At 39.0% G+C, this 22,302-nt stretch overlaps 1 long non-coding RNA gene across 1 annotated transcript in view; it reads right to left on the bottom strand.

The window, feature by feature from the left end:
• Positions 1-20,911, bottom strand: part of LOC128848720 (uncharacterized) — a 72,869-nt gene extending 51,958 nt beyond the window's left edge. Inside the window, exon 1 of the long non-coding RNA XR_008447102.1 lies at positions 20,718-20,911. This is a non-coding gene — a long non-coding RNA (uncharacterized LOC128848720). The remainder of the gene's footprint in view (positions 1-20,717) is intronic.
• Between the last annotated feature and the right edge of the window lie 1,391 nt (positions 20,912-22,302).

Here is a 22,302-nt window from a genome sequence, read left to right as displayed (position 1 = left end):
TTTCTCTGTGATACTGTGTATCAAATACTGCAAGAGGGAGAAAAAACATCTAAATTTCATGAGTGAAATATAATGCCACTTGCTGGAGCGGTATTATGTTTTTGAATTAAATTTTACTGAATATTGCTGTTTCAGAACAGGCAAGAGATTTTTGTTAGTGAGACAGATTTAGGGTCACTGTCAACACAGGGGCTACAGTTTGCAATTTTAAGGGTACATAAAACACTGGCCGTATTCCATAGCATGCACTACTAAACTGCAGACAACAGTAAAATTTCCCTGTTGCAGTATAAATATGGTATGAAAGTCGATTAACCAGTTTTATGTTATCTGAGCCTGCAATCCATCTGGACTCAAATTACAAAGATGAAAACTGAGTTTTAGCCACAGCAAAATAATAAAAACAGAATAGAAAAAGCAAAGAACTACACATTGAAACCTGTAGCAAACAAAACTGGTCCTTCACTGTGTATGATGCCCCGCTTAATTTCTGTGGAATAACTGTCAGACTCTAGCATGTAGGATTGAGAATGGTAGCATTAAAGAAGAAAGGTCTATTTGATTTCCCCACAGGCATGTATAAAGTATGTTGTTTTTACGCATTCTAGGCATGGGTTTGTGTTTAGCGTTTATCTGAAGGGGTGGCTGGGAAGACAGATTCTAACATCCAGGATAAGACCAAATAGGCCTGCATGTAAAATATCTTTGGTTGACTATTCATAATGTTCTCCAAAGTGGGCCAAGTTCATGAATCAAGTTCTGCATAAAGTTTTCCACCTACTGTATGCTTTTTTTTCTGTACTTTTCATGGTGCCAGTGTATTTGTATTTTAATTTTGAATACCTTTATATACTACTGCAGCTTTACAATCCAACCTGATATTGTTATCTGAAGTGTTTAAAAAGGTGCAAACTAATAATGTCTAAAACTGCATATTATGTCAGGGAACTCCATATTTTAAAGTCTCCTTTTAAGCCCAAGTACAAAAGGGGAGTGGGAAACAAGATTACGTAAAACTGAATTTGCCTCCATTACCAGTGTTTTGAAAATGGGTGCAAACAGATCCACAGGAACAGAGCCACACCATAAAACACAAAATATATCTTTGTTTATAATTTATGTTGTATGGGCCTGATCCTGAAATCACACATGAACAATTCTGTCTACATGGGGGCTGAGTCAGCTCCCACTGGAGTCAATGGGAGTCTTTGCATTGACTTGAGTGAGCTTTGGATCGAGGTCATGGGTAGTCCCACAGATTTACTTTACATGTTTGTCTGATAGAGATTCCAAGCTGAACCTTGTAAGGCTGTTTTGAAACACAGCTTTGTTACTGACTGAAAGTTTGGGGCTAACCCTGTTTTGAAATTTAAATATTCCATGAAATGCCAGGTCTTGACCAACATGTTCAAGTGCACACATACATTCTGTGGCACAGCTGGGAAGCTAGCACACATCATCTGCTTCCTGTCTTGTACCTTAAACACAAAATCTCCTTTCTCTCCAATACCTGAGCCATCTCTCTCTAGTCCAGTTGAGTGAGGCCTAAGACCCCCTAAATTAAACTTTCAGATATCAGTCACCTTGATTTGATAAGAAATACCACCTCCTATCTCTGATTAGATGCAACTGCTTCTGTGCTCTCCTGATGCATATGCCTACCAGCCAAAGCTTCACCTCTTCTGAGAAGTATGAGTTCTTTTTAATCAGTCAAATAGGATAAAACCCAAACCAAGAAATATTCTTTGTTCAGCACCACTTTCTCTGTAGCATGCCCACTACTTATGGAAAATAGGCACAGCAACACAGTGAAAGTGCCAACTTTAAAAGAGCATTCTCTTTTATAATGCAGACTCATTATCATGAGTATTAGCAGAATCCCCTGTTATCTACATTTATTGCTGAACTGCTTGGTAAATAATATGCTCTTGATTTCTTCTTACTCTCTGAAATTAAGCCTATTTATTGAAGATTGTTAAGTAATTATAGCTTATAATTCTACAAAATGCGAAAATAAAATTGCTTCTAACCGGGGTTCATATATCAGTAGAAACGGAGATTTAACTCATGCCAGCAGGAGTTTTTCCATGACATTCCAAAGAAAAAGAGCTTGGTCTAAAAATATGAGCGTGATTCTCTCTTCTTCCATAGTGACGCTGTGACTATTAATGGAGTACTTTAACAGACCAGTTTTGCACCGAGAACATAAAATCCCTATATCATTTAAGAAAAAAAAAAAAGATTGTCAACACAATGCTGGTTCAGTTAAATTACACACGTGGTTACATGCTCATGAAAATTGAAGTCCTAACAATGAGACTGTGTTAGACATTAGACATCTCAAGGTCACAAACTAAGCACATAGAAATAAAAAGATGCTATAATGATTTGTTATCATTAAACAGGCATCCTGATGGGTTTCTAAACAGAAGACTCTTAATCTTAATAAAAAGTATTTACATAAAAGCTTCATTTTTACTTTGCTGTTTGTCATTCTGTTAGACAAACTAAAAGCAATGCAGCCTTTGCAAGGCACACTAGAAATTGAACCTTGTATGCTTATTTAGGGAGAAAACAGTTTGTATGTCTAGTTACTGAATCAGTGCTGTTTTATGTGTGGAAGAAGGGAGGTGAATCTCTGATGGGGGTGAAAAATGTTTGCAGGTTTCTGTTTATTTTTTAGGGGAGTGGGAGACAAGATTACATATCACAAAGAAAAGATATTTGCATCAAGGAAATTCTGATTCAAGTTTTAAAAACAAGCCAGTTGACACTAGCGATTGTGCACGTCATTATGCCATGCTATTAAAGTTATACAAAACGTCATTTCAAGAGTACTTAAAATGCACTGCGTGCTAATATTTCATTCAGGGGACTGGTTCTAAAGTGACTCTCTGAATCGAGAATCTATGGAATATTTGTAAAAGAGAACATAGTCTTTTTTCACCCTTCACGAGCTATAGACAATTTCCACTCCAAGAAGACAAGACACAGATGTCTGGAAGGAAGTTCAAATAAACAAAGTGCTGGAGGTCCTATTATCATTGCATCTTACTGCTGTTCTTTTTGTATCCTTCCACTCCAAAGTTTGAGTCCAGGGTATATGTCATTGCACAGAATATGAACTGCTAATTTCCATGTAAAATAAGATAGTCAAACATTAACAGACATATTAATAACAGTTTCAGAATAAAACCATACTAAATATATACATGCACACATTAGTTTGGAATTCAAAGAAGCACAGAAACAGCCCATTAATGTGACATGAGTTTATAGGTGTCCTGGATATTTTGGGAAGGCTTATCCAGACTAAGTTCATTGTGTAGTATGGACTTAGTTAAGATAATTGTATATTGCACAACACACACATACCGCTTGGGTTATTCAGAACCAATAGGCTGGGAGTTTTGATTGACCTCTGCACAGGTTGGAGTCACCTTCTTGGCTGTCATTATTTCCTCCTAACTCTGTGTATCCAGAAATGACATCCCACCCCAGGAAACACTTCTTGCCCAATGTTGTGGCCTCACAGAGTTACTGTCTGTAACTTGTGAAACAAAGAAACACCTTTAATCATCTGAATTGCAGTAATTCAAGGGCCAGAGTCTTAACAAGTGGCTCATCTGACGCTTTTATAAGGTGTCCAATGCTACAAGTACTCATGTTTGCAATAACATAGGCGGTTTTTTGTTTTGGTTTTTGTTTTTTGTTTGAAGTCTTTTCTACAGAACACACTTCTTCAAGAAGGCAACATAAAGGAAAAACGGGAGATCTGGGGAACATCACATCAGAGGTCATTCCCCCCACTAGGCACTTATAATTTACAAGTCTGAGGGAATAATGAATTTATGAACTTACCATGAACTCTGAGTGGTATGTTGCAAAGAACTATTTTTGAGGGGAAGTGATGGATGAATATTTAATAGGATGAAATAATGTGTGTTATGTAAATGTAAGTGATCACATTGATCATGAAGACAATATCATATGTAGTGGTCTTGTAGCAGAAGAAGGAATTATGAAAGAATCTGATAGTTATCTAGCTTTTCCAACATTATCTATTGACCAAATGAGTATTCAATATTGGGCCAGATTTTATTTTATTTTATATTTTTTTGGGAAAAAGACTTCAGCACTCACAATTGGGGGCCAATTTTGCACATTGCCAGCTTCACCTTAGTCACCTGACTGAAGTGGCCAATAGCGGTAGTCCAGACTTCTGACAAAATATTTCCTTATTGGAAAATCCCCATTGGTCAAAACTGAGACTTTTTGTGGTTTCTGTGAAACTTTCAACAAGTCCAGGATGGAATGTCTGGTGAGAGAGAGATTGATGTAGACCCACAGCTGAGTAGTTAGGTTACTCACATGGGATGTCTGATTTAAGTTCCTGCTCCGAATCAAGAAGAGCAGGGATTTGAACCTTGGTCTCTCTCATCTCAAGTGAGAGCCTAAGTACTGCGCAATTAGCTAGTTGTGTGTGTGCTTGCATGTGTATATTGGAAAGATCTAGTTTTTGTTCCAATGTGGCATGAAAAAGAATGTTGGAACCTCAATTTTTTTCCCAAAAGAGAATGTTCGCTTTCCAGCTAGACTTGTGGCCAGATCTTCCAAAGTTATCAGCACCCAGGAATTCCCATTTAGAACGGTGTGAACAAAAATTAAATATTTACAGTGGAGGAATGACCTCTCTTTTCTCCTGAGTCCCTTGTTCTTTCAGCATCTTGTCTTCTTTGGAAGATGTGTTCTGTGGTATTGACCTCAAACTATTTACAAGGGCTGATATTTATAGTTGAATGTGGTGTTTGAAATGCCACTGGCTTCTTAAATTATTTGTGCTAAAACAAAAATCAATTTTTATTAATAAGGACATTGTTGGCTCATACCATACCCATACACTGGAATGTTCTTTATGAACATACAGAACACTCATCAGATTATAAATCTTCATGGCAAGCAGTGTCCCTGATAATGAGTGTGTACTAAAATGAGGACAAGAGGGTTCTAATTTGCACATAAAGGCACCAGATGAATGGAAGTATTATTATGTGCAACAACACAAGAGGACAGTCTGCAACTGAACTTGCAAGTGTAATGGGATGAATTCTTGCAGTGCACAGGGTTGCAAAGGGTGTAAACCTGGTGCAAATTTCTATGAAAATATCAAAATAACAAGAAAAATGAGAGAGAATAAACAGATTGAGGAGGAGGAGAGGAAGAGGAATAACACTGATTCCTGCTATTGTATGTCTCTTCATCACCACTCTAATTTAATACATAATCAGTCCTCTCATTTGCTAGCAATATCTGGTTCCAAGCAACCAAATGTTTAATAAAAATTTACTCTTGTTGGCCAGGAATCCTAGTTACTATCACATGAAAGCCAAGATTTTCATAAATGACGAGAAACATCTTAAAGAGGCCTGACATCCAGAAAGTGCTGAGCACCCACACTGGAAAGCTGGTCCCTAATTTGGTATCTCATGTTGGGCACCCAAAATCACAAGTTCCTCTTAAATCTTGTCTCAAATATTTATGGGAATGATCAATTAGCGTCCCATCTTTTTTCCTTGCTCTCTTCTGAGGATATCCTCAATACTCCAGTCCTGTCATTTGCTAACTAAAGCTAATAACTTTCATTCAGTGATGTATTGGTACTGTTGCAAGATTTGTTGTGATTTCTTCTGGTTCAGCTAACTTCCACGCTTCATACAGATCAAAAGAAAGATGTACCGATGAAATTATAGTTAGTGATTGCTGTTTTAACACACTAATATGTCAAGGTTGCAGCAGGACAATGGATAAGAGACCTTGTAGGATTGTTTGATGGTGACTATAATTGATTTCTCTCAACTCCTAATGCCAGGCCCCTGACAAGGGAATAAGTTATGGTCAGCTCTTTCACATGATGAGACCTTTTTATCTGCTTGTATAAGAATCTGAATAGAATTGCAGCTTTTACAAGCATAAATAAGAGTATAATTTCATTATAATAAATGGCACCACTGACCAAATATATAATAGTTAATAGTAATATATATTATTTTTTTTATTTATTATAATATTTCTAAATGTCAGATTTGTCTAACAAAAGGGAAACTGAAATTCTTGGCACTATTTATCTTCTTTTACTTCATAGTTTGTTTATTAACTGTAGGCTATCATCCATCACTGAGGGGCTGTTCCGTTAACTATCCAAAGAATGATACTGGTGGAAGGGAAAACAGATGGAGGACTCTTGAAAGAGAGAAAAGAGCATGACAGGCTTGGGATGATACGGAAGGGGATGCTATTTTTACAGGAATATTACTTTTCATCCCCAAAGACCTCAGGGCTTCACACACTATATATACCACCATTATTTCTTGGGCGGAGGATAGCAGCTAGCCAGCACCCAGCATGCTTCACAACACTGGTAGAGTAGCAAGAGGAAAAAAAAAAAAGTAGAAAGAGGATATGTTATCTTTAAGGTGAATACAACAAGAGCAGACAGGACCTTGAGGTTCTTTTAAGCCTTTCAAGGGTATATCTACAGCACAGCTAAACAGCTGAGGCTGGCCTGTGTCAGCTGCCTCAGGCTTGCAGGCCTTGGGCTAAGGGGCTGTTTAGCTGCTCTGTAGATGTTTGGGCTCGGCTGGAGCCTGGCTCTGGAACCATGGAAGGGGAGAGGGCCCTACAGTTTGGGTTCCAGCCTGAGCCCGAATGTCTACACCGCAACTATACAGCCTCTTAGCCCAAGTCCTGCAAGTCCAAGTTACTGACATAGGCCAGCTGCGACTGTTTAATTGCACCATAGATATCCCTGCAGGTTACCATTTAGGGTAACTTATTTTTTTCCCCCTCTTTTCAGGATGAAGGGCCTGCCTGCATTGCAAATTGTTTCATTTTGTTTGGGTATTCCAGATTTGGTCCTTGCAAAACTAAGCAATCACTTTGAATGAGGAAATATAAAGGGAAACATCACACTTTAAAAAGGATGAAACCAAAATCTTAGAGGAGATTTAGAATAACAGAAGTAAATGTCATTTGCGTGATCCATTCCTTACCCCCATCATCTCTCTCCTCCCAGACTACTAGAATTCTTCTTCTCCTGTCCCTCAATCTTTATTCCAAACCTCAACTTTACCTAGGTTTCTCTCTTGTTGTCTCAGCTCTGCCTTCTGTGGTGTGTTCAGGGCCGGCTCCAGGCACCAGCCTGGCAAGCAGGTGCTTGGGGCGGCCTCTCCAGAGAGGGGCGGCACATCCAGGTATTTGGCGGCAATTCGGCGGACGATCTCTCACTCCCGCTGGGAGCAAAGGACCTCCCGCCGAATTGCCGCTGCAGATCGCGATCGCGGCTTTTTTTTTTTGGCTGCTTGGGGCGGCCAAAACCCTGAAGCCGGCCCTGGGTCTGTTGTTGCTGATCTTCTATTCCCTCCTCTTTGCAGTCAGTTGCTATCGATATTCTGATCCCAACTTCCCACAGCAAGGTCTACTTGACATGGTTATTTACAGCAGACTTTCACTTGTAAACATACAGAATTTAATTGTTATTCTTGTTTGGTACACTGCCTTTGGAACAGCACTGTTGTCTAGCTTTTAAGCCTAATGCCATCGTGCATTGGACAATAAATGTGAAGGGATGCTATTTAAAAAAAAAAAGTGTTTCGTTCAGAGTATAATATGTATTTGTTAAAAACTTTGAAGGGAAAGAGGTTTCTCTTATAATTTAAAGTCTTAGAAGATAGTGATAGCAATTAGCTTCTCTTATAAAAGGTGCAGTGTCTCGGGGTGGGGAGAGTTCTGCTATATGGAGAATTAACTCAATTTGTTCATAAAAATTCAGCAGCAGTATCTTCCTTTGAAAAGACTCAGTGGTCTAATTTTTCTTTTTTTACATGTAACGAATGAAACAGGGTAGCACTTGGGCTCTCAGTTGTAGTGAACCATTGCCTTCAATATGAGTTCCACCCATATAGTTAAATGACAATCTGCTCCAAAAGCTAGGAACAGAAACAAAGTGCCCACTTTCCTACTGCTGTCTTACAAATACTTGTATAACCGCACTAGCCTTGTATGTATTGTCTCCCCACATGCGCTATGGGACATAGAGAATAGCAGCAAACTTTCCCCATTGACACCTACCATTTTCTCCTACAGCTAATGTGGAAGGGGTCTAAAGGCTGTGGGGTCACCCACTGTTAATGACCCATGTGAGTGTAGGGGAAAAATAGGTGTAGAAGTTAGTGATGGGGCCCTCAAGTTATTGTCAGTAATTTTGCTTCTTACCTGTTCTTTCCCAAATATATTATATGCTGCACTGAATAATTGATCAAATGTCTCATTTTTAAAAGGCTACAAATTAGTGTTGCTGGGGGAGGGGAGGTTTATATTTATTCCTTGGTGTCCTATCGATGACTAATGCCCCTATCATACAAATAGTTCTGTGCATGCTGGAGTCTAGGGCCTAGGGCAGAGTGACCAGATGTCCCGATTTTATAGGGACAGTCCTGATATTTGGGGCTTTGTCTTATATAGGTGCCTATTACCCCCCTACCCCCGTTCTGATTTTTCACACTTGCTGTCTGGTCACCCTAGCCTAGGGACACAGAGACATTGATGGTAAAGAGACAACTGAAGTTTCTCTTCTGATGTGAATGCTGGAGCCAGTAGAAGTTTTCCAACTTTTGGCAGAAAATTGAATCAAAATTTTGGTGGAAAGGTCAGATACTGAGACCCTCTGGTGACTTCCCACTGAGCTCTAACATGTTGCACACAGAGCCGAGCTGAAGCTGGGAGTCTGTTTAAGCAAAGAAGTTCACCCATGTAGCTCCCAGATCACAGGAGACAGCTCTCATATAACCACAAGCAAGCTTTATTGCCACCTTAGTAACCCTTTTGCTGCTCCTCTCTTCCCTCATCAATCCTCTGAGCATCCCACAACAATGCTTTCATCCTCCAGGTCGCTGTTCTTCTCTACAATTCCCTCACTGCTCCCCATCACAATTCCCTTGGTGATCTCTCATTGATCCTGTCTCATCCCTCTCTGCTCTACAGTGAGCCCTTAACACTCATCTAGATTGTCTGCTTCCTGAGGCCAGAAAGTTACAGGACTGCTAGGCACCAGCTGAGCAAGAGATGCTTACATACCAGCAGTGGTGCATCGTCTCCTTTTATGGGGTTATGTGGGACATGAAGGGCTCCAGCTTGTTTCAGTTATTCCCTTTAGTGTCCCAGCTCTCATCACATGTTGTTGATTGTGGTAGAGAGGGTAGTCTAATTGTTAGAGAAGGGGCCTGGGAATTGATGCTCTCAGATTCTATTCCAGCTTCTGCTACTGTTCACTGTGCAGTCTTGAACAAATACCTTTTCCTCCTTGTTAGCCCCATTTACAGATGAGGAAAACAAATAATTCTGACCCAGCACCCTCAGTGAAGTGCTGTGAGCTGCTTTGGCCTGGTGCAGTCTAGAGCAGGGCAGTATTGCTAACTGACTCAGCTCTCATGGCTCCCTGTTGATGTTCTTTAGGCTACTCTCCTTCCTGTGGAGGAGTGAGCTGGTGAAAGATCTCGCCAGGCCCTTCATTGGACATTACAGCTTCATGAGGAAGCAGAAGGGTGCACTAAACTGCAAGCCTGGAGACCTTTATCATCTGGGGAGCATCACGGTCATCTTCTCTTCTGCTTTTTAAAACAGAATGACTGGGTCTGTCACAAGGCATTTGGTGAGACTTTTTTCACACAGCCACTAGGAAGCAGACTGGACTAGAGAATGGAGCCTACACAAAGCTATTTGTAAAATCTACAGCTCATTGAGGAATAAATATAACTTCCCTTCCCCCAGCCAGACTAACTCATAGCCTATTAAAAATGCCACATTTTTTGTCAGCTATTCAGTGCAGTCTTTTTTGTTCCCTCTGTGGTAAACAGCAAAAGGAAACAAGTTACTGACAATCAGTCCAAGGTCCTATATTAACTTTGTGTGCATGTATGTATGTTATTGATTATTCCCCTCCACTCCCCAAAATAAGTGAGAAAAGAAAAAAAATAACTCATGAAGGAATGGAAATAATTTCTCTCTGCAGTGTTTGAACCAACAACCTTCAGAAGCACAGTACAGACTTTCTCCCTTTCAGTTACAGGAGAATGGGGAAATGGGGTGTGGCAGCTAAAAAAAGTATTTGTCCTTAACATTTGTACTTGCTATAAAAAGGCCCATAAACTAAACATTTTACATCCCCTGACTTGGTCTCAATTCAAGAGTCATGAATGCATTAAAACCATCTTCATTCTTGATGAAACCTGACTGATCTCACCCTAAACTGGAGCTGCCCCTACTTGAAGCAGGTCTGAATTGTGCCTCTAATGTGTACGTTTTAATTGTACTGTAAACTCTGTATTTAAAGAGACATATTTAAACTATATAACGTTTGGATACAAAGGCAGGTATTGAATTTAGCCAAATCATACATTTATATGCCAGTTCAGGACTTTAAACAAATGCACATGCATGAAGGAAAAAAAATGGTACCCAGTATTTCAGAAATGTCATATATATTGATTACTCTTGCAGAAAGCTGCTGTTTAAAAGTAAGATACAGTTTCACTGACCATTAAGATTGAATGTTACATTACATATTGAATAAGTATAGCACTCTAGAACAAGATCAGAAATCCATGTATGTATTTGGCCTAAATCTTGGTCACTCTTATAATTCCCAATGATAAATATCAGAAAACACACACAGCTAGATGTGTAGGCGCTTCAAAGAGCCAGAGGGGTGGGGGTGGGGAAAACTTGGCTTGCATATATTAAATTTTCATTAAATTGTTTATCCTTCAATTACACCACAAGAGAAGATGAAGAGGGAAAAAAATCCTAATATATTCTTCTAAATTACACTCAATACTTAAAACCCTTCATATATAGCATCATTTTATTGTGGATGACTCTTTTTTATTATGAATTTTTTTTGCCAAGTTGGCCAGGTCAGCAGTAGAGTAATCAAATGCAACCATAATACTATGATGGATTCAGATTTCTTTTGGGAAGAGAACAGAGGGCTTTTATGCTTCAGGAGTCTTTCAGTTAGTCCAATTTGAGTTCCTAATTTTGCTACTAAAGAGACGTTGAATTTCTTGCCCAGTATTTGCAGTAACTTGAACAGTAACCTTTTAAGTCCTCTTAATTGAATCGATTCACAGAAATATAATATTGGAATCTGCAATAGAATTTCCTGACAATGGGAAGGGCTTGCTTTTTAGAATCCCAAGATAAAATTAACATGACTGGCAATGAGTCATTCTAAAATTGTCACATCTTTGTGAAAATATGCATAACTCCCCTAAAATTAAAATTGGTTACCCTGTTAAGAGATGGGTAATCAAAGCTCACACTGGAGATATCAAGCTGATCGGTCTATGGATCAGAGAGGAATTTTTCACCAGCACCAGATACAACTTTGTGAAATGTCATGGATAGCAGTAACAGAATACCAGACAAAATGTATAAATGATCTGTGATAACACCTTAATTAACAGTATGCTTTAACAATCAGTTGGCAGTCAGGACTTCATTCTCCTCTCACTTATACTGATGTAGCTGACGGGCTTCGATGGAGTTACTCTTGATTTAAACTGGTATAAGTGAGATGAGAATCAGATCTTCACTTGGAGTCTGATTTTTTTCATCACCCGGTACCTTGCATAGTCACTCAAGTGAATATAGAACACCACTGTGCTGATTTTATTAGCATTTTGCATTCACTTTGCACTGGTGTAACTGATATACACAAGATGTAGAGCAATGGAGGATCAGACCCATTACATTTAAATCTAGATGGGGCCAGAACTGCAGAACCAAACACTTCTTATAATTTTGAACATGTACAAATTTCCAGATCCAAAATTAATAGCTTAAGCCAAGGCAACTGTAGTCATATATTTCCAATTAGCTACATATACTCACATACTTCCATCTTAGGTCTATAATTATAATGCTTCTGGTGATTTAAATATAGACACACATTACTGTGTAGCTAGTTCAGGATATTTTGTGTGTGTATGTGTGTGTGTGTGTGTGTGTGTAAACTACAGGTTTCTTGAGACTAGTAAGCTTTATTGATTTTAAATGATTTAACTAGTGCCATGTTTTGTATACTGTCTGGGACGACATGCACTGTACATCTGATCCTGAAGTCCATATTTTGAATTTTTCCCTGAGTAAGGATAGTATATTTTTACAGATCCAAAAGTAGGTGAGGTGTTTGACACCACTTGTAGAATGAGCTGGTGCCAAATCTTTGGTGTAAACTGGTGAAGCTCCACTGACACCAATGGCAATGCAATAATTTTCACCAACAGAGAATTTGACTTAGTCCTTGCTTATAATCTACTTTTAGACATGAAGCCATAAATGGGGCTACCAAACTGCTGAAATCCTTGTCCTTCCTCCTTCCAATGAGACTGCACTCAGTTTAAGGCATGTACATTTCTTAGAGAAGGAAATCTCTGTGGAGGAAATTATCTTAAAAATGGAAATAGGAAAGTGTAGTGGTTTGATTGATTAGCACAGGGGTTGGCAACGTTCGGCACGCGGCTCGCCAGGATAAGCACCCTGGCGGGCCAGGCCAGTTTATTTACCTGCTGACGTGGCAGGTTCGGCCGATCGCGGCCCCCACTGGCCGGGATTCGCCGTCCCGGGCCAATGGGAGTGGCGGGAAGCCGCGGCCAGCACATCCCTCACCCGCGCCGCTTCTCGCCGTCCCCATTGGCCCAGGACGGTGAACCACAGTGAGTGGGAGCCGCGATTTGCTGAACCTGCCACATCAGCAGGTAAATAAACTGGCCCGGCCCGCCAGGGTGCTTACCCTGGCGAGCTGAGTGCCAAACGTTGCCGACCCCTGGATTAGCATCACAAGGGGCATACTAGGTGAAATCACAATCCTGTTGAAGTTAATGGTAAAATTCCCATTGACTTCAATGGGATCAGGCTTTCACCTTCCATGTGTAGAGGTTGTCATGGCAAAAGGCATGGACAACATTGTAGGAGAGCTAGATGAAAGGAATATAGAGGTTGGAATCACTGACAGTACAAAGAGGGTGATATGACAAGAGACTATCAGATATTTAGGTAAAATGGAGTTATATAGGGCTTATGTAGCTTCGTGATGAGGCTGTCTCATTTGTCTTCATGCCAAATACAATAACTCCTTCATAATAAAGGAACTTTCACACAAAAAAGAGAGACTTTAAAAAATCATCTGCACAAAATATAATTTACTCTACACTCCCCCTCCCCCCCCAAAAAAAGTCTGCTCTCTTTGCTAGTGGTACCATATTTGTTGAACATATTTGGGGCTGGGTGTGAGTTTTCTTTATAAGTAAGCTTTCCTTTATCCTTGATCCTCCACAGAGGCCATAATCTTGTGTTTGATAGTCTGCTTCCATGGAAACATTTATGATGCCACAAATGCTGGGGAAAAAAAATGTTCACTGTGGGCTAGATCCTGTAATTTGTTACACAGACAAATTCTTATTGAATCCCACATGAGGCTTGCCTGCATGGAGACTGCACAACTGGACTCTATAGCACAACCCTGACTTCACTGGTTTTGCATGGGGCAAAGTGAGGCAGAATTTGGCTAAGTATATATGAAAAATTCTAGAGTTAAAATTTAGCTAGTGTGGGCAAAATTCTACCCTCGCTTTTACTCCCTGTGCAATCCTCCTGAAGGTAATGCAAGTACCTTAGGCGTATCTGAAGGCACAATTGGATTTTATAGCACTGTGAGAGACCTGTGAATGCCTGCCTGCTTCTGCAAACCCTACAACCTGGAATGTTCCCAAACAAAAACCTATTTCCTTTTAAAAGTTAAGGTTATGCATTGAAAGTGCATTTTCAAAAGAGTCCTGAGTACTCCTACCCCTCAGAAATCACACACCTGAGAAATTGCACTTAACTTGCATTTTTAAGTGGAGAATTTTTTTAAGAATCTGAAATGAACCTTAAGGTAACTAGTCAGTTCTCTATTGCCATATAATTCTTCATTGCTCACTACCACCCTGTCCAGCTCCCCAGATGGGGCTTCCCTTAGGCCACTTCCACTGCCTCCCCTTTATATCCCATCTCTAATGAGTCCCTTTTTTGACCTCCTCCACTCTGAGGCTACATTCTTACAAATGCCTCCACCAGGGCAGATCCCTGCTCAGTCATTTGCAAGATTGCAGCCTTGTATATGCAGGAGGTATAAGGGGCATGTCTAAACAACCTCATTTTAAGGTCTTTTTTTCTGATTTTTCTACAAACTTCAAGCAAAACTATGTCCTGGGGTGTGATGCCATGTTAAACTTCAGGGCAATTGATTTATTTTGGGGGAAGTTGGGGATGGGAGGAAGCCCCTTGAAAATTGGGCATACCACAGGAAACTAGTTTCAACATCAAATTATGGAGCAGCTAGCATCACTCCATAATAAATACATCTTAATAGTTATGTTGCTTTACAAATGTGGCTACTCAGCTTGAGAATATAATACAAATAGGAGACGTATGAGCTTCGGCTATCTCATTTTTATCAACACACAGTATTTGCATTATGTGGCAAATTCATGAGGATGTTGCAAACTGAAATATGCTACTTTTAGAAAGATCACCATTTGCATTTGCACTCCATTTACTCTAAAACTCTGCTTAATGTTGTTATAAATTCCTCTGCCTCCAAAAAACACTTTAACATAGTAGCAAGAAAACTTTTTTTTTTTATTGCTTGTCACTAATATTCAGAGCATGGCTTTGTGAGAGAGGAAAGATGTTTATTACCACAAAATAGTCTATGGCTCTGATCCTGCAAATGCTTACTCATATGAGTAGTCTCTGCTCATTAACCTCACTGGGATTACTCTTGTGAGTAAAGACTACTTGTATAAGGGTTTGCAGAATCACATCTTCTATTTTTGAATAAAAGCCCACATCACCGTTAAATGGTAAGCCAGATTTCCAAGAATAGTGCAATAGTCCTACTGCAGTGCAGAAACAATGCAATTTACTTACTGCTCAATATTTCCATAGAAAAAGAAAAAAATACTGTTTTACATATAGGCCAAAGATAAAGATATACACACTGTCCTGTTATCTGCATCCATTAAGCATTTCTATTCAGTAAGCATTTCTCTTTAAAAGAATGCTCTACCAGCAATAATTATTTTAGCTTAATATAGCATGAGTACTGAAGGTGTGGGGGGGGGTGAGAGGAGGAGAGGAAGGAGGAGATAAACTCAAGGACATTTCATGGTGCTGTGCCATAGTCCAGAGCAAAGAATTAGCATTTATATTTTGAAACATGTTGGTTGAACAACTTAAAACTGAAAATATTGAGAAATAAAATAATTGTGGGTCATTCAGTTGACCAGCAATTATCCTGTGAACTTTGACTGTTACAAGGCAATGCAGACTCTAATCAAATCCAGTATAATTTGCTGGGAGCATTTTCTGTAGTTCAGTTTAAAAAGCATGTTATGGTTGAGAATTTTAACACACTAAAGTCAGGATATTGAAAATTACGGTTCCCTGTGTAAATAAAACTGACTTCTTGTTGTAGTCTATATTAATCTACACACTTTTTAAATGTCTCTATTACATGTTCAACTTGGCTGATTTGCAGTGGCTGTCATCTGTGTTACTGATTTTTTGGGGGGTTGTATATTTGAATTCTCAGTCATAAGAATATAACCTTTTCTACTGAGTTTCCTTTTTTAAGGGATAGAATAAAAGCATTGAACGATTAAACATTATCATGGTGAAACCTGTGCAGTTGGAAGGATAGAATAGAGGGCAGAATTTGTCCTTAAGTCCATTTCAAGGTCTCTTTTTTTTTTTTTTTTTTTTTTTTAAAGCTAGTTTTGAAATATGAGTGGTAGCAAGCCTCCTGAAAGCATGAACTGTGTTAAAAGCACACTCAGTCATGTCCAAGAATAATTTTATCAAACTGTCCACAAAAATTCACCTTTTTGTGCATGAGAAATTCATCTGCATAAGAAATCTTAGCTAATAGAGAGAAAAATCTTTAAAATAATAAATTGATGCTTGTTTAAGCTTATGCTTTTGGAGTCCAACAGATATCCTTTATTTTATCTATGGAGCAGGTACAGCACAAACAATGGTGAGTGAGAGCTTTCTGATGCCAACAGGGAAGTTTATTCTCCAGGTCTGTTCAGTCTGTGACCTCTGTATTATTGCTCCTGTTAATGAGGGTTCTGGTTAGTACCAGCTGCATTGGTGGTTTTGTGGAATGGGTTACTAGCACCTGGACAGAAAACATCTATTGACTAGAGATGGTTGAAATTTTTTCATTTGAGTGATTTTTTTTTAAATGAAAAATGCCCTTTTCACAAAACCAATTTTTTCTACAATAAAATTTTGGTTTTGACTAAAAATATTGATTTTCCCCACCCCACACTCACCGTCTCCTGGGAAAAATTAAAAATGACAGCTGACTGCCTGGATGGCTGACAGTTTAACAGTGAAACTGACAAACTTTCATGTTGGGCTCTGGAGATTGATCTTCCCACTCCCCTTCCCCATTCCTGCTCCAATCCCTATGCTCAAGGAGAAGGAGAGGCAGACAGCCTCGGTGCTCTGCATCTCCCAGAGTTGTCATGGAAGACTGGACAGCTGGGATTTCTGCTTCTCTGGCAGCTGGGTGGAAGGATAAGTTGACAGAGTCTTCTAGGTGCAAACCAGAAAAATCCCATTTTGGTTATCTGAAAACCAAATTTGCAAAATATGTGTCACCAAAAAAGTTTAAGCTAAAAAAATTCCTCACATCTCTATTTCTAACAGTGTCACTGTTGATCTGGTTTTCATTAGAGATTACTTTTTAATAGTGAAGGGTTTCTTTTTATCCAATTACCAGTTCCATAAGACATCCACCATTTCATCACAGAATAGTTTTTTTTCCCCCCAGAAAGATGAGTTCTGTAACAGTGGATTAAAATGAAAGTGCTTCCTCAACTTTAATTAGTGTGTTGTTAGAGTGATGCCATAATGAAGTTTATGGGAAACTTGAATATTTTGCTCTCATTTATGTATATCTAAGTTTACTCTGTCTCCCTGACATCTAATTAATGCTGCACTTAATGAGAATTGGCATTGTTTTTCATCAGCATTCAATACATTTTTAAAGTGAAGTTGTTTCTAATTGGCAGGAATGAGACAGTAGAATTTCTGTTGGATTAAGAAAAGACAGAAACCTACCAGAGCTTAATCAGTAATATTCTAGTCACAAAGTTTCATTGTTTCTGTTCAGATAACTGGCACTGCCTCACAGCCTGCCTTAGGTGGTAAATCTGATTGATTCACCTTCCTTCATGTCACTCCCAATAGTTAAGTACTCTGTAGCACATTAACTAGTGATATACCAGACTAGAAATAGTCATCATTTCTACACTTGCTATTTAAATGCTGTTTATTTCTTCTAAGTAACTTAACCAATTAATTAACCACAAAAGTTCATATTTGTTCTCTACACAAATTAACTATAAAAGAGGCAACATATGCCTGGATAGTCAGTATTCTGTGATTTCCTGATGAATTTATGAATTGTTATCTTATATCTTGATCGTATCAACTTTTACAAATGGTCTTGGGGGGAAGCAATGCAGGGTAGGGGCCTTAGTGAGATTTTTGGGACATATTTTCAGCTGCTATAAGTTCTCATATGACAATTTACAGCAACTGAGGATCTGTCACAATGACTTAATATCCTAGTATTTGGTCATTGCAGAAAGATGTGGGATAAAAATGGAACATGCAGGGCAGGGTTTAGACTAAAAACAAACAAAACTAGAAACACATTTTGTAGACATCTCTGTCAAAAACTAGGACCACCCTACTTCCCTATTTGGGGGGGAAATGTACAATAATAGACTAGACAGGAATGGACACTTTTAAAAGTACTCCTATTAATAACAATTGTTTTGATAAAATAATATTGTGGGAGGAGGAGGTGTGTGCATAGACTTAGGTTGGATTGGTATTTGTTTGAATATAATTTTCTGCATAACTTTTATCAAGGTTAATGGCATGCGTGATCAAATATTGTCAGTAAATAACAATGCAGAAAATTGTAGGCAATATCTTTTTTATATATATATTGAATAAAAAGTTTTCCCACACTCCTTGTGAAGCAAACAAAGTAGCAAAAAATTCTTAGTGAACCAAAATATTCTCCTCTGATTATACCTACTATACACTTGTCAAAAGTGAATACTTTCTCTATCTTGACTTTGGTTTCATGCTGTCTGAAGTGTTAACCACCAGGTAAGATCAACCTTCCTTTATCTGAGATTATAGACTTGCAATTGTAAGATTCTTTAGGGAGATCTGTCTTCTATATTTGTAAAGTGTATTCTGATGGAACTGTGTAAATAATGCTAAAGGAAGTATTCTTAAGAAGATGAAGGGAAGTGACAGAAGAATAGGTTATGGAGGCCATATGGTCTAGCGGTTCGAAAAATATTGAACTTCTCTCCCCCTAAGCAAATTCTTGCTCATCTTATTCACATAATTTCAGTATATACTTAATGGGAATACTGACATGAGTACAATAAGTAGGATTTGGTCATGGATGTCACCTTTGGCAACTATTGACCACATTATGTCTCCGTTACCTTTATCTAAAATGCATAAACTCATTCTGAACAGGTGTCAGACCCAATCTTCTCTAAAAAGACTCTACATTCACTATGTGGATCAGAAAAGGGGAAACAACTATCCTTTCCTAAGGTTTGGCTTGATAAAATAAACATATTGTACACAAATTTTAGCCCAAGTCTTTCATGCATACTTGACTGCTCCTAGGGTTCCTTCCTGAGGACTGAGATCTTATTCGGTCCCCGCTCAGAGAGCCAGCATGGGGTTAGTACATACCATCTGCTACTTTGGTGCATCATGAATCCATCAACCCCTTCCTGCAGTGTTCCAGTCTCTGCTAACAAGATAGATCTACTGAAGATTCCTATCGACCTGTTACACCCACTACAAACACTTTTTTGAACTGAGCTTCAACACTAATAATTTATAGTGCAGCTACCTCTGGGTAAATTGGAAGCTGATGAACACTGCACAGTAAATTACACAATAGTTTACAGCAGGAAGTGAAGGCTATCAATAAAATTGCAGGAGGAATTTAGGTTAACAGAATCTAATTACCTGAAATTGAAGTCCATAACATGCTTACTCTTATAAAAAGTTCCAAGGATTTTTAATGATGATTGGCCAGGGCCTTGGTTTTATATCTCTTATGAAAGATGGCTCTGAAAGAACCCCCTACAATCAGGCTGGGACTTTCTCACTATAATGACTCAGAAGAGTGCCACTTCTTCTCCAATGCCAGTTCTTGTAGCATGAGTATCTGCAGACAAGGGTTCCCATCCAATTATGGATGTAGCCCCAATTTGCTAAGTTGGTAAGATCTGACAGAAGCAGAACAGTAGGGATTATGGATTTAAGCCATGGGCGGTGTTCTTATTTTTTAATGGCATATGCTGCAGTACAAGAACATACTTCTATCAATCTGTACATGTACTGTATGCATAAAGAGGATTAGTTTCATCCTTGCATCATGGGTCAAGCAATATTGGCAACATATTACTTATTCTGCACTCCTAAAAATATCCTGCATGTGTCATAGCAATGGTGTCACCTTTGGTTTCAAACTTGAGTCCATGCATGCTATATGCAGTATTTGTGATGTAAGAGATAAAAGTTCTACATACAATAAGTGTGAGCAAAGTTAACTGGCAATAGGATTCCAGTGAGCTGAGGTCAGAGCAGCATCTACCTTGTCTAATTATTACTTGTCTGCATCAGCATGAACCGCTTTCTGCAATTTCCAGTTGGTAAGTTTTCAGTTCTTTAAATGCAGCTTGCTGCTAGTATTATTAAACCATGTGTTTGGAGATGATCATAATGGAGATGTCACACTGGTAAGAGACCTGATTCTGGCAGGCATATTTAACCAGCAGTTCAAAATAGCCTAGGTAATGTCTGTGAATCCCCCTTGGTTCTGTTCAGTTTATGCATGACTCCTGTCTGTACAATTTTATAAAACTGTGAAATAGATTTTGCACAGAATAAAGTCCAAGAAACTACATGACAACGTGGCTCAGCGCCAACAAAATAAGTGGTCTCTCTTGAAAGACTGCAAGGAAAAAGCAGCAAATAGGTGATTTGCCACCAATGGAGTTCTGAAATGCACCTTTATTTAAGGTGCTGTGTGATTTGACATTTGTTTTATAACTATCATAGTTATAGGTATTATCAATTCCTTTTTCAGGCAGCGGTGGCCCCTGCCAGCCTATTGATTTAACAGATACTGTTAATGTGGAAGTACTTCATAACAAAACCAATATTATTGCTACCACATACCATTTCACATTTTTGCATAATATTCCTCATTCTCTCTGCATCTTGGATAATCTGTCCCTTCCTTTTCTGTGCCTTGTTGAAACGGATCTTTAATGGCCCATAGCTGGGCAGATCGTTATTGGTACCAGTGAAAATTTGGAAAACAAATATGCTTAATTCATAGTAATTTATTTGAGAAAGAATCACACAGGCAGTAAACATTATATAATACACATCCCCCTAATAAACCTCAATTCCCCAAGCATAAACCCTCTGTAATTATGTTGGCCTTACACAATATCCTGATTAGCAAACAAAGCAGGTATAGCTACCAATTCTAGATGGAGACTTCGTTTTCTTCTCTTCTTTCCCCCTCTCAGATACTTGGTCTGTCAAATGTCCTCTGAAGCTGGGTCTTGGTTACCCGAGGCCTTCTGTCTCACGATGTCACGGACCCCTTCAGATGTTAATTGGGGAACTAACTTACTAACTAAATTACTCTGCTTAGCATTCATACCTTTTTGTTCTCAAGGAGTCACATGTCCCAGAAATATGCCATGTGGGCGTTTCATTACTGGTTTTTCAAATTAATATTTTAGAAGGGGGCTGCAAAACAGACAGACCAAAGCTCAGTCAACATTTACCCTCTCATCAATCATTCACTTGAGCTCTTAGCGTAATGCCATCCATAGGGGTCAGTCTGTACCAGCCCAGGTCAGCCTGTACCAAGCTCACTGATCGCATGTTTTTACGTTTTCTTTATTTTGTGAGCTGGTCCCCAGTGGATGTATTCCAAAGTTCGATGTCGAAACATACACACAAATAGAACCATTTTAGAACTTCCAGTAAATTTCCATCTATCTAATGCTAAGAGAACCCTGCTCCCAGCATCCTCTAGCAAATTAACATCCCAAGCCACACCAAACTCATGCTTACCACATTCATTCATATCAGTCATAGTAATTCATAATAATTTGGCACTGTCCCAACATTGCCCATTTCTACTGATGCTTTTACTTTCTCTGAAAGGTCCCTAGATATCTGACCTCATGACTAGTATTAATTTTTATCCAGCAGACTAAGTGCATAACAAACATTCTGTAAATATGATGTGGGAGGGATGCCCAGATGTTACTGTTTCACATAAACTTGCTTGCAAAATAAGAGCATACAACCTGGAAGTTTTCAGTCTCAGGAAGACATGTTGTGTAATTATAAGGTTTTGTTAGCCAAGTTTCTGTGTAGAGACAGAGGTCCTTGGTAGAGATAAACTATGTAAACAGCAAGAGAGTTTTCACTTTTGCCTTGGTTTCTGATTGGATTGGATTCAATTCTTGAGGCAGAGTTGCTCTCTGGGAACCTGGCATTGGATTTGGGCTGAGATTCTAGAAAGAAGAAATTGCTAACATGCTAGTTGACCACCTCTGTTCCAGGACTGGTGTATATTAAATAAAATAAAATCAAGTTACAGTTAGAATATATCCAGACTTCATGTCTCCTCCACTGGCAAGTCACCTGCAAAGCCATGAACATCTGCTACTGCTTGGCAGAAGGATGACACTCTCCGAACAGGACTCTGATTAGACGAAGGGTCGATATGTTACCAAATCAACAACAACCCCCCAATACCACTGATGTGGTTCTGATGTGTCTGCTTGTTTGTCCACAATATTTTCCATGCTTGCTCCACATTGGTGGGAGGGCCATTGTAAACAAGATACCACCAATCCCCAGCATTTTAAACACTACGTTGTCTAGAGCAGTTCTGACCAAGATCACAAGACAATGATTAAAGCATCAGCAACCAGTCTATGCTTGTGTTCACACCTTCCCTACCGCTAGTGGAACAGCACCAGTCACAGCAATCCTGGGAAATCCTGGGAGAGTGCTCTAACCTCTGGGCTAAAGATCATAAGA

The sequence above is a fragment of the Malaclemys terrapin genome, chromosome 14, assembly GCF_027887155.1.
Source record: "Malaclemys terrapin pileata isolate rMalTer1 chromosome 14, rMalTer1.hap1, whole genome shotgun sequence".
NCBI lineage: Eukaryota > Metazoa > Chordata > Testudines > Emydidae > Malaclemys > Malaclemys terrapin.
This window is presented reverse-complemented; position numbering and strand designations above follow the sequence as displayed.